This window comes from Euprymna scolopes, chromosome 16, assembly GCF_053919585.1.
Source record: "Euprymna scolopes isolate OS-2025 chromosome 16, ASM5391958v1, whole genome shotgun sequence".
NCBI classification, from domain to species: domain Eukaryota; kingdom Metazoa; phylum Mollusca; class Cephalopoda; order Sepiida; family Sepiolidae; genus Euprymna; species Euprymna scolopes.
In genome coordinates, this window is record NC_136497.1 from 144,625,615 (window position 1) to 144,638,390 (window position 12,776).

The window sequence follows — 12,776 nt, forward strand, 5'->3', positions numbered from 1 at the left end:
GCTGGGTTACCACTTTCCGGCCTTGTGCCACATTTTGCTGAGTGGACAGCAAATAAATATAATCCATTTCAAATGGATAGTACCAGTCAAGGATCCGTCACTTGACACTCAGCCTAACAGGTGAGGAGCCGGGAACCGGCCCAGCACCTGTTGGACTGAGGTACACCGCCTGGGTAATACCTAGGAGGTCCACCCTCCCAGGCCTGGCCACTGGGCTTTCCGGTGGGGCAAGTTTATTGCTTGCTGCCTGAGGCGCCCCGACCGGGGAATGCCGACGGGGTTACTCAGGCAATTTTTAAAATTGCAGGAGTGCCCCTCCTTTAGGGGAGCCTGCTGGGTTACCACTTTCCGGCCTTGTGCCACATTTTGCTGAGTGGACAGCAAATAAATATAATCCATTTCAAATGGATAGTACCAGTCAAGGATCCGTCACTTGACACTCAGCTCAACAGGTGAGGGGCCGGGAACCGGCCCAGCACCTGTTGGACTGAGGTACACCGCCTGGGTAATACCTAGGAGGTCCACCCTCCCAGGCCTTGCCACCGGGCTTTCCGGTGGGGCAAGTTTATTGCTTGTTGCCTGAGGCGCCCCGACCGGGGAATGCCGACGGGGTTACTCAGGCAATTTTTAAAATTGCAGGAGTGCCCCTCCTTTAGGGGAGCCTGCTAGGTTACCACTTTCCGGCCTTGTGCCACATTTTGCTGAGTGGACAGCAAATAAATATAATCCATTTCAAATGGATAGTACCAGTCAAGGATCCGTCACTTGACACTCAGCCCAACAGGTGAGGGGCCGGAGACCGGCCCAGCACCTGTTGGACTGAGGTACACCGCCTGGGTAATACCTAGGAGGTCCACCCTCCCAGGCCTTGCCACCGGGCTTTCCGGTGGGGCAAGTTTATTGCTTGTTGCCTGAGGCGCCCCGACCGGGGAATGCCGACGGGGTTACTCAGGCAATTTTTAAAATTGCAGGAGTGCCCCTCCTTTAGGGGAGCCTGCTGGGTTACCACTTTCCGGCCTTGTGCCACATTTTGCTGAGTGGACAGCAAATAAATATAATCCATTTCAAATGGATAGTACCAGTCAAGGATCCGTCACTTGACACTCAGCTCAACAGGTGAGGGGCCGGGAACCGGCCCAGCACCTGTTGGACTGAGGTACACCGCCTGGGTAATACCTAGGAGGTCCACCCTCCCAGGCCTTGCCACTGGGCTTTCCGGTGGGGCAAGTTTATTGCTTGCTGCCTGAGGCGCCCCGACCGGGGAATGCCGACGGGGTTACTCAGGCAATTTTTAAAATTGCAGGAGTGCCCCTCCTTTAGGGGAGTCTGCTGGGTTACCACTTTCCGGCCTTGTGCCACATTTTGCTGAGTGGACAGCAAATAAATATAATCCATTTCAAATGGATAGTACCAGTCAAGGATCCGTCACTTGACACTCAGCTCAACAGGTGAGGGGCCGGGAACCGGCCCAGCACCTGTTGGACTGAGGTACACCGCCTGGGTAATACCTAGGAGGTCCACCCTCCCAGGCCTTGCCACCGGGCTTTCCGGTGGGGCAAGTTTATTGCTTGTTGCCTGAGGCGCCCCGACCGGGGAATGCCGACGGGGTTACTCAGGCAATTTTTAAAATTGCAGGAGTGCCCCTCCTTTAGGGGAGCCTGCTGGGTTACCACTTTCCGGCCTTGTGCCACATTTTTCTGAGTGGACAGCAAATAAATATAATCCATTTTAAATGTGGAAATTGATGAATCACACAGGTAAGAAATTCATTTTTATAGTATGAAAAGGTTAGTAACTGACTGCAATTAAGAATAGGAAATTGGATCAAATGTTTGTAACATGTCTTCTTCCTAAGATTAAGGGTGGTGGTGTTTGATCAACACTGCTGGGGAGCCATAATGTAATATACTGTTTTGTTTTTAAATCCCCGAAACAGTGTTTCATGGTAAACAACTGGTGTATCCCTTGAAAAGTAAATTATTGGTACTATAGTAAATTCGAGAGCGAGTTGATGCAGTGATTGCAGGTGATTGAATAACTTACTGACTAGATGGTTTTCTAACGAATGATAAAAATATTTTTTTGTATAGTTTTAAAGGTTGAAAACTTCAAAGACTATATATATATATATATATATATATATAGAGAGAGAGAGAGAGATAGAAAGAGAGAGGAAGAACGAGAGAGAGATAAATGTAATGTTGTCCGGAAACCAACACGTTGTAAGCCCAGTCGCAAAAGAGACCAACAATAAAAAAGAATCTCAATTTGCTTGTTTTATTGTACAACGACATTTATTTCCTGATTCTTTCGGTAGCGTTGTAATGCCCCTCTCGTGCGCAATTCACCTCCGCTCACGTGATCCCAAACGTTTTTTAAGCCTCTAACTAGATCACGAACGTTCTTTTACGTCTCCCTCGTAATCTCCTTTTTTCATATTTTTCTTTACATGTGAAATAATTTCGCATGCAATTGCAAATAGCCATCTGCGCTATGTTAGAGAACAAACGAGAGAGATGGGGTAGAGGGAAGAAGACAGAGAAAAGGATAACAATTAACAAGTAGCAGCAAGTCATGGGAACATATACCAGAAAAACAGTTGGAGATACATCCTGATTATGCAATTCCCACAGAGACGAACCTAGACAACAGAGCTTTAAACCTGAAATAGTTATATGGGATAACAGAAAGGAAAGAAGCAACCTTAGTAAAAGTTAGTATCTCTAATGATGCTGGATTAAGCAGAGGTAAGATAGAAAACATAACGAAATACCAAGATCTTATTGCATGACATGAAAAGAAATTGGAATCTAAGGAAGATCTCTATCATTCCAGTAATCATAGGAGCACCTGGATCTATGAAAAAGAATTTAAAAAACTATTTGAAGAATATGATGATGATGATTGCAACGTCTTGTCAGACGAGTGCCACTCCCTCAGACATTTAAAATCCATGATTCCAAATGCCTGAGGGAGTATCTATACAAATATGATGTTACAGAGTCTTAGCTTTGTACGACAGCTAAGTCTCTCTCTCGGTTCAAAATATTGAGATCAAGCAACAAGCAAGAGCAAGATAGCCAGCAACAAATTAAACTGAAGACCAGCTTTATGCGGGTACTGGTCTCCCGCTTTATGGTTTTTTAAATCAGAGATTTGCTTCTCCTAGAAAGGTTGCCTTCACCACGGCTTGGGAGCCCTCTCCACCCCAATACACATATACACACACACAAATATATACGGTGCTAGTTGGCCGTTGATCCGGAAAAGAGTTCATTCGCCCTTTGAAGAATATACCTAGTAACCAACATGCGATAGAAATGCAAACAATTGCATTTAAATTGACGGTTTAAAAAAAAGATCTTACTGTTGGAAGGTTTGAAAGAGCGGGCAAATCTCTGGCATCCTGTAGAATGCCACATCACCGCCTGGAAAAAAATGATTGTATTTTTTAAAGACACGAAAACATATAATTAGTTAAGGAGTGAAGACAGTATATACAGATATATACATATTTATAAAAACAAAACACCGGAAGTTCGAACAACGATGCACATTTTGTTATATTATTTCTAGATTTCAAGTCATAAAGAGACAGACCATGAAAAACAGTTTTAAGACAAGGTTGATATTAATAAATGTTCGTATTTGACGATCTACGACAAAAGAAACTTTATCCTTAAATACTTTATCGGCTTTTCCAAAGAAGAAACATGATATCATTTTTTCCAAAATAAATGCGAACAGATTAAAGCCAAAAATAGAACTTTGTATTCGATTCTTTTTTAAAAATCTCCATATTTTTGTCGAATACTTTTCTCATAATAAGCTTTTGAAAGTTTATAAAGATAAAATCCAGACTCAAAAGCTAAGATTAAAATAAGTTTGTCTGCAAGAAAAATTTGTCCATCTAGATCCTACGCTGCCTTTTAATAAAACTAAAAGTAAACCAGAAAAATGTTTGGTTGTTTCTGTCTACGAATAATAATCGAGAGAAAAATAAGGCAGTTTTATGCAACGACAAAACTCGCGAATTCTATAACTCATAACTGATATTGATGAAAATAGTTTCCATAGAATAAAGATTTATTATTTGTTTGATTCTAATGTTGTACGATTCTAATTCTATTTGTCTAATTCTAATGTATTCCAAATTCAATGTAAGATTGAAACAAACACAACAATTTTATTGTTTATGGCTTATTTACCCTAGACGTAAAAATATCTTTCTGGCATTAAGCGATCCTTAACAAAATTAATATCTACCGGTGTTGAAACGAAGCATAACAAAGCGAGATGAGCAAACAGTTAATAAAATATGTTAAAAAACACTTTGAAATGAGCTAAAAACATATTTAATCTGAAAAGGAAACACTAGATAAATGGATAGTCCTTAATTCGCGGAGTTTCGAAGAAATACTTTCCTTCTCATCGGAGGGTAGGAATTAGCAAAATGCGGGATCGTATTATGCATGCAGAAGTATTTGATGAAACAACAAGTAAGTCAAAGATCTTACTTGAAAACAAAAAAAAGTGAAGCAGAGGGAATATGGTAAAGAAAAGGTGATTACACATGAATGGATAGTCTGGTGGAAAATGATAATAATAATAATAATAATAATAATAATAATAATAATAATAATAATTATTATAATAATAATAATAATAATAATAATAATAATAATAATAATAATAATAATAATGTTTATAATATACTTTAATTCTACCATCTTGGATCATTTTGGTAAATTCAATTGTAATTTTTATTTTATTTTATATATATATATATATTTACTAGCAAAGATACGCATGTTTCGCGCGGGACTTTACTGTACACTCGGGTAACCGCTTTGCGTGCATCCTTGCACTAAGTAAATATTGTAAGAGCAATTATTTCTTTAGGTGTTTAAATTATTTTATCTCTCGGAGTGACTGAAATCATACTATGAATTTTAAAGCAAAGATGCTATATCAAGAGTGGTTGAGGAGATAGGAGTGAAGGAGGGGAACTGATTCAAATTCACAACGATGATGGCCGGCGTCATGGTGGCCTCCTCCGTGATGGTACAAGATTGAAACTAACACAACTATCAAACGAACGACTACCAACTACTAGGAAATTCGAGTAATTACTGTATTGTAACGCAAGTTTGTTCAATTTAAAAATGCAGATAAATCCCGCTTGAAACTTTATATATTTTTGATAAAAAAACGAACACTTGATGTATTAACTCAAAAGGTCATATTCGTGTGCTTTTTTATTTGGGGGGGGGCACCATTTATTAAGGCCCGAAAGCCACTCGAGGATAAGTGTTAATGAATGTAAGGTGGTTATGAAGCAATCGTTAATGACGTAAATAGGGTGGGATTTGATTATTTATGAGGACAACTTAACAGAAATTTGTACACATTAGATATGCAGGCTTCTAAGTTGCATTTAGCCGGGAAACACGCCAGCGGAACAGTGTTGCAACGGCGGGCAGTTCTGGGAAACGTCATATACAGTGGTTTTTAGCTAATGGAGTGTTTTCCGAAAGTTTGGCAAGGGGAGACCATAGATTAGAGATCAGACGAGTACTTTTAAAATAGCGACAGTGCAGAGTCAGGCTCACAAAAATTCTTCTGTGAGAAACAGGTTGTAGGGATGAAAAAAGGGCATCACTTATTAGGTTTCTGAAGCCGGTTTTGAAATCTATCGAGGCAAGATAGGGTGTGTTGAGCAGCTCCTGCCCAGACGTGTGAACAGTACTCCATTGTAGGGTGCATCTGGCTTTTATACAGATAGAGGATATGATCGGCAGTGAGATACTTACTGGATCGGTAGTGATCTAACCATCTTTCTAGTGATCTTGGCAGTCTATTTGATGTATGTGTTGTGAAATGTTTTTAATATTGATTTTTCTAAGCACTAATGAAGCCGAATGTTGTACGAATTATAATTGCATGAACATTAATATTCTTATTATGGGGCTGAAACAATTGTACGCCATGTTGTGACCAATAAAAGAAAAACTGAAAATAAGAGAATTCTTGTGTATCTATCTTTTTAACGCAATATCTTTAAAAACCATACTTATAGCTCTAGTATTGTACTGTTGAGCTATCTAAATGAAGTACTTCATGTTATTTATTAATATGTAATCACTGCCCTATGCGATACATACACAGAGATACATATGATTCTCTGTCTGGATCTAGTCTACAATAAGGACCCCCAATCCAAGTGCCGACGAAAGGGACAGATTCCGATTGACACTGGTTGACATTCAACCAGAATGTGTTTTTAAGCCGAATTTTCGTATTTAAAAGTGTGTCTCTATTCTATCCATTTGTAGGAGTATTTTTTTTTTAATTTCAAATATTAGATTTTTTTAATACCACACAGAATTTTGGCTTCTTCAAATTTTGAATTTTTCGTTATTTAATAAATTTATTTTAAAAAATCAATCTTGGTCGCGAATTATTCGGTTGGTAGGCGTGAATCGTGTATTGAAGACATCTGCAGTGTCTTGCTATTATCTGACATTTTGAATAATGGATAAAACTAGGCACCGCCAAAAATGGCCGAAAAATAAAGTTGTTGTTTTTTTTTAAAACGAAATTACATTTATTAAAATCCATTATTTCTGAGTAACTTTTTTTCCCCAGAAAGATAAAACCCTGACTTTTATCATATAGGAAGCAGAATAATGTAAAACTTTTTCTACTATTTTTAATTAAATTTTAAATGTTAAATTTTCCCCAAAAGTTAACAATTCGCGTTTTTTGTTTTGCACAAAAACGTATATAAATAGTTTAAAAAAAAAAAAAAAGAAGGTTTTTGAAAGAATTAATTTGTTTATTTCTTGTCTAACTAAGATTTAGGGTGATTTTCTATGAGAATATGCAAAAAATATTATAATATAAGTACCTGGATTTCAAATAATTCCACTTATTCATATAGGAAACCACTTACTTCGAGTCGATTTGATTACAATGTTTACATTTGCACTTGATAAAAAGCAAACTACGGAAGACCAAAAAGCCAAAAAAAAACAACTTATTTTTCAGTGACGAAAATTTCAATGTATTATTAACGCTGAGGCTGGCTAGTACAAGATGGGTGACCATTTGTATGAGTTTGGTTTTTAATGTGTATGTGTGTGGGGGCCAGGCTCTCCAAAATGGGGAGGGGGGCAATTTAAAACAGAATAAAAAAATTATTTCAGCGCGTTTGGTCCACCGTAGTCGAAAGGCGGCAAACGTTTCCAAACTTGATCGAAAAAATAGTGATATTTTTGACACAAAGGGCACAATATTTATCGAATTTTTTTTGTATCGATTCTTCAAAGCATGCCCTGTTTAATAATGGTCATTCGGCTCGCTAAAAAGAAATTGTTAATTCATTTATCAAAGATTTTAAAATGGCTTTTTTCGTATAAATATTAAAAAAAAAATTTTTTGTTTTGCTTAACTTGAATTAATTATTTTACTTAACATATTCACCGAATTTCACACTTCAAAACTCAAAAGCTGGATAATTAAACACAATCGAAGTTCTGATATTCAGACATCAAAATAAGGTATGCAAATAAGTTTTTTTTTTTTAAATCTATAATCCCGTCCCTTACAACAACATAATATGTTTTGTTCAGTTTAAGATGATTATTTTAAGCATATTTGGAACCCCCTCAAAACAAAGGGGGGTTGTAAGCAAAAAAAAAATATATAAATATTGTTTATGAAAAATAAGTACACTGTTATAAAGTTCATTCTTCTCTTAATAATCGCTGAAAATTTCGTATTGATCGGATAATTATCTGATTTTTGGTAAATTTTTAAAAAGACGGTCCGTCAAAAAGTACTTACCTGCCCCCCCCCCAGTTCTGGCGGTGCCTAGTTCAAACCCAAGAACATAGTGTGGATCTGCGAAACAAGATTATTGGTGCCCATAAATGTGGTGAAGGCTACAGATTGATTGGTAGGTTCAATAATAAGGAAATGGAAAACGCATCATACCACTGTCAATCTTATTCGGGCTGCTGCGCCCAAGAAAATTTCGAATCGAGTATTGAATAGAATGACCAGTGAAAGTATCTGTCCGTGTGTCTGTGTGTCTGTGTACATTTTCCTATGCGATAACTCGAAATTTGATACACAAAATAATGAGATTTGGGAAAATCTTTGTAATCGGCTTTCGGCCAGATATTAAGTTGTTAAGGTGTCAAACTCCTCCGCCAATTTTGAGTCTAAACACTTGAAATTTTAGAAATAAGTTCCTTGTAAATGTTTCTTTGAACATGGATCTAACTTAATAACTTGATTTGAGCCCAAAACAATAAATGTTAAGGGGTTATGATAGGGGTCAAATTAAAAAAATATATATTTGGCCGCTGCGGTCTCGACCAAATTACTCAGACAATTTCTGGTCTAAACATTTGAAATTTTGTATAAAGGGTATTCAAAGATTGGGCAAGTTTTTTAATCGGTTTGGGTCCAAAATTTGAGCTATCAATATATACATTTATGTATGTATGTTTGCACGTCTGCATAAAACTTTCGAAAGTTTCAGTATCGTTTGAAGCTCGACTCTTCAGATGAAAAATGTCGAAAAAACGGCAGTCGAATAATACCACTTACGTTCCCCAACAAAAAAGAAGTTTAAAACGCAGACATTTGCAGGAAAAAAGAAGCGCCGTCTTCTGGGATGGAAAGAGCCTCATCTTCTTCGATTTATTAGAACCAGTGTTGCCTGTCACCTCTGACTGGAAACTTGAAACGTTAACAAAGCTGAAAGTTCAGATTCCACGTGTAAGCACAGGGAAAAAGGAAACATTCTCTTTGTATCACTACAACGCCGGGTCATATTCAGAATGTGTGACAAAGTTCGACTAGACAGTGCTGTCAGACCCACCGTATACTCACGACCAAGCACGGCTAGACTTCTATTGTTTTGAACTTCTGATAGACATATTACATGGGTAGCATTTCCCCGACAATAATTCCATAATCACAGCCGTAAAATACTGGATCGCCTCTGTAGGCGCTGACATATACGACCCAGGTATCAAGGCTCTCGTTGCTAGCAAAAATATATTGAGAATGTTGATAAAAGAAAGGCCACCTTTTCTTGTAAGTAAGGAAAACATTAAATAAGTGAAACTGATATTAGATAGATTGAGATTCGAACCTAGTAAGCAAGGTTCGGAAATAGATTCAGGAAGGAATTCGCATTGTTCAATTAATATAAAATAGTAGATATGTTTGCGTAAAAGGAATTTTTACTGTTCAATTCTTTTTTATGAAAACAGAATTAAAATAAGATCAGTAAGAATAAAGAACAATAGAAAATGAAAAACATATTGAAAAATAAGTTAGGTCGAGAAATAGGTTAGAGAAATTTTATTGTCTGCAAAAGTGGTTTGGAAACGTGCCGAACCAACGCAGGTTTAGGCCACATGGACCAATCACGTGGCCAGATACACGTATGATATCATGGAGAAATGAATTTTCAATATAGTTTGCTAGTTTGAGACAGACATATAGACAGACAGAGAGTCGAGAGAAGGCAGTTCCCTTTGGAAGCGAGGGAGAAAGTTTTAATCATGTAGGCGACTTAAATTCCTGTATGTGATAATCATTGCGACCGGTCGCATGTAATAAAAGAACACATCTCATAATTTTGAAACTGCATCTCCGTGTTGTGTCATTTTTCAACAATTAAAGGTAATGTGAAACATTTCTTATATGGACATTGTTCCCACACCTCTTTATAATGAACTTTATGCATAACTCACCTAAGTAATGTGCCCCTCTCTCTATCATAAGTAATGACTGTCCCCTCCTGTGTCATAAGAACTGATAACCCTCTTCTCTAAATATATGTAACAAGAAGAACATCCACTGTAAAATGTATAAATATCCTCCTCCCTCATCTCTCCCTCTCACAGTTATATACATGTCCACCGTATCTCTCACCAATATGAATGTCCTCGTGATGTATCTTAAAAAGACTGTCACCTATGCAACATAGTGACTGGGTAGAAAAATAAATATTGAAGCACAAAAGATTCCTTGTTTAAATGATATAACTCCTGTCTTTGTAGCTCTTCAACTTTTTGAGTTAAAAAGTAGAAGACATTACTTTGAAACGAGCTTAGAATATATCCATCACATATCCAAAGCTTATGCTCGTTGTTATGGTGTTGCTCCTGTTTTGTTAAATCTTCCACTTTTTTCGTAAAAGAATACGATAAACATTCTATAAAGAAGATACGAAAAACATAATACTCTAATAATAAAAAATATAAAAGGCATTTTTGTAACGACCTGTGAATATATCCATCACATAGAAATGAGTAAAAGACGTTAAGCCTTTAAAAAAAATATTTCTTAACAACATATAAGATTCTGTCGTTACTTCTCTTCGTATATTTCACATGTTCAATAATTGATTTCCCATTCGAACTTTGCTCTATAATTCAATGATCGATAATATTGCCCTAAGTTAAAAGGTCGAATACATGAACCACAAGTTTATATCTAAGCAAATATTTCCTCAAATAAAATACAAAAATCTTCAAATATGCTTTAAAAATGTCCTATCAATTTCCTCTATCAAGATCCGCTTGTCTGTTTCACAATATATACATGATACATATACACGATATATATATATATATATATATATATATATATATATATATATATATATATATATATATATACAATATTTATTATGACACTATATATACATATTTCAAGGTCGTACCATTGGTTTCAATACACCGAAAACAGTAATAATATACTGTGGAAAATCGTATTACTGTTTTCGGTGTATTGAAACCAATGGTACGACCTTGAAATATGTATATATAGTGTCATAATAAATATTGTATCTTCAGCTCTCACATCTACGATCGAGCACTTTATTGGATTTTTTCATCACCCCTGGACACGCTATATATATATATATATATATATATATATATATATATATATATATATATATATATAAAGCTGAATGTCTGTGTGTGTGTGTCTTGTGACAAATAGGCTCCTATATGGTTGACTGTTTTAAAAAACTGAATAAATATAATGATAGAAGAGATATCGAGACACAGGAATGGGTATGTTTGATCTGGTAGAACGGTGGTTCATTAAAATTGTAGGGTCTGTGTACGCGCCTGGTCTACAAGGTATAGAAATAAAAACTTTAAAAATGAAAAAAAAAACGTTTACACATGTGTTTGATATAGATGTACATAATACTTTGATACGTATGTTTTAGCTTAAATAGGAATAGTATAATAAAATTGTGGGGTCTGCGTTCGCGCCTGGCCTCATTAGAATGGAAATAGGCACAAACTTTAATAAAGACTTTTTATATCTATCTGCGTAAGTATACTTGATAATTATGTTTCAGTTTGAAGTAATATGGTAAAATAAAATTATGGGTGTAGCTAGCCTTAGGAAATTCATCTTAATGTGTAATCCCTTCACATCCATTTCAAATTTTTATTTTATTTATCCATTTTTTTCTTTATGTTAGATTTTGTATAATTCTCGCCCTACTCGCTTTAAGATGAGAAGAATTTTGATTCGAAATTCTATGTCCGAAAGAAGTTCATTTTTCTCTTTTAGGCTTTTCTTATTAATCTGATTATATAATTATATAGTTATATGTTTATTTTATTTATCATTTAAAAAAAAAATATTTTTAGCTGCTCCTCATAGCAGGGGCGATATATATATATATATATATATATATATATATATATATATATATATATATATATATATGTGTGTGTGTGTGTGTAAATATATATATATATATATACTGTATTTTGTGTACAGAAAGTTGTTAGATGAGACAAGTCATTGGTACAGTCGGTTTCAAGCCCGTTTAGGACCGTTTAAGATATCCATATCAAGCTCTCTTCAGCCAATACTAAACTCAAGAGAGAAAAGAAACCCAGCAGAGTGCTCAATTAAAAGGAAAATCCGAAAATAAGAGTGTATTTATATTTTGTATTTTGTGTACAGAAAGTTGTTTGATGAGACAAGCCATTGGTTCCGTCGGTTTCAAGCCCGATAATTAGGACCGTTTAAGCTATCCATATCAGGCTCTCTTGAGATGTTATTGGCTGAAGAGAGCTTGATATGGATATCTTAAACGGTCCTAATTATCGTGCTTGAAACCGACGGTACCAATAACTTGTCTCATCTAACAACTTTCTGTATACAAAATGTAAATACGCTCTTATTGTTTGAATTTTTCTTTTAATTGAGCACTCTGCTGGATTTCTTTTTACAAAAAAAAAAAAAATAATATATATATATATATATATATATATATATATATATATATATATATATATATATATATATATATATATATGATTGTTGAGCTAGATTAAATCCGACGATATGAAATAAAATGGAGTTGGAAGGACCTGAATACTCAACGTTTCGCCCGATTTATGCGGGCTTCTTCAAGAGGGATGGTCATTGAAGAATCCCGCATAAATCGGGCGAAACGTTGAGTATTCAGGTCCTTCCACCTCCATTTTATTTCATATATATATATATATATATATATATATATATATATATACATATATATATATATATATATATATATATATATATATATATATATATTATAACTAACTATATGTGTGTGCGTATGTGTGTATGTTCTTAACTTGTTATATTCTTATCAAAGCTAAAAATATCGACAAATTGGGATCTGCATCTCCTCGGAGAGTTTACATGTTGTGCCATCGATTTCGCCT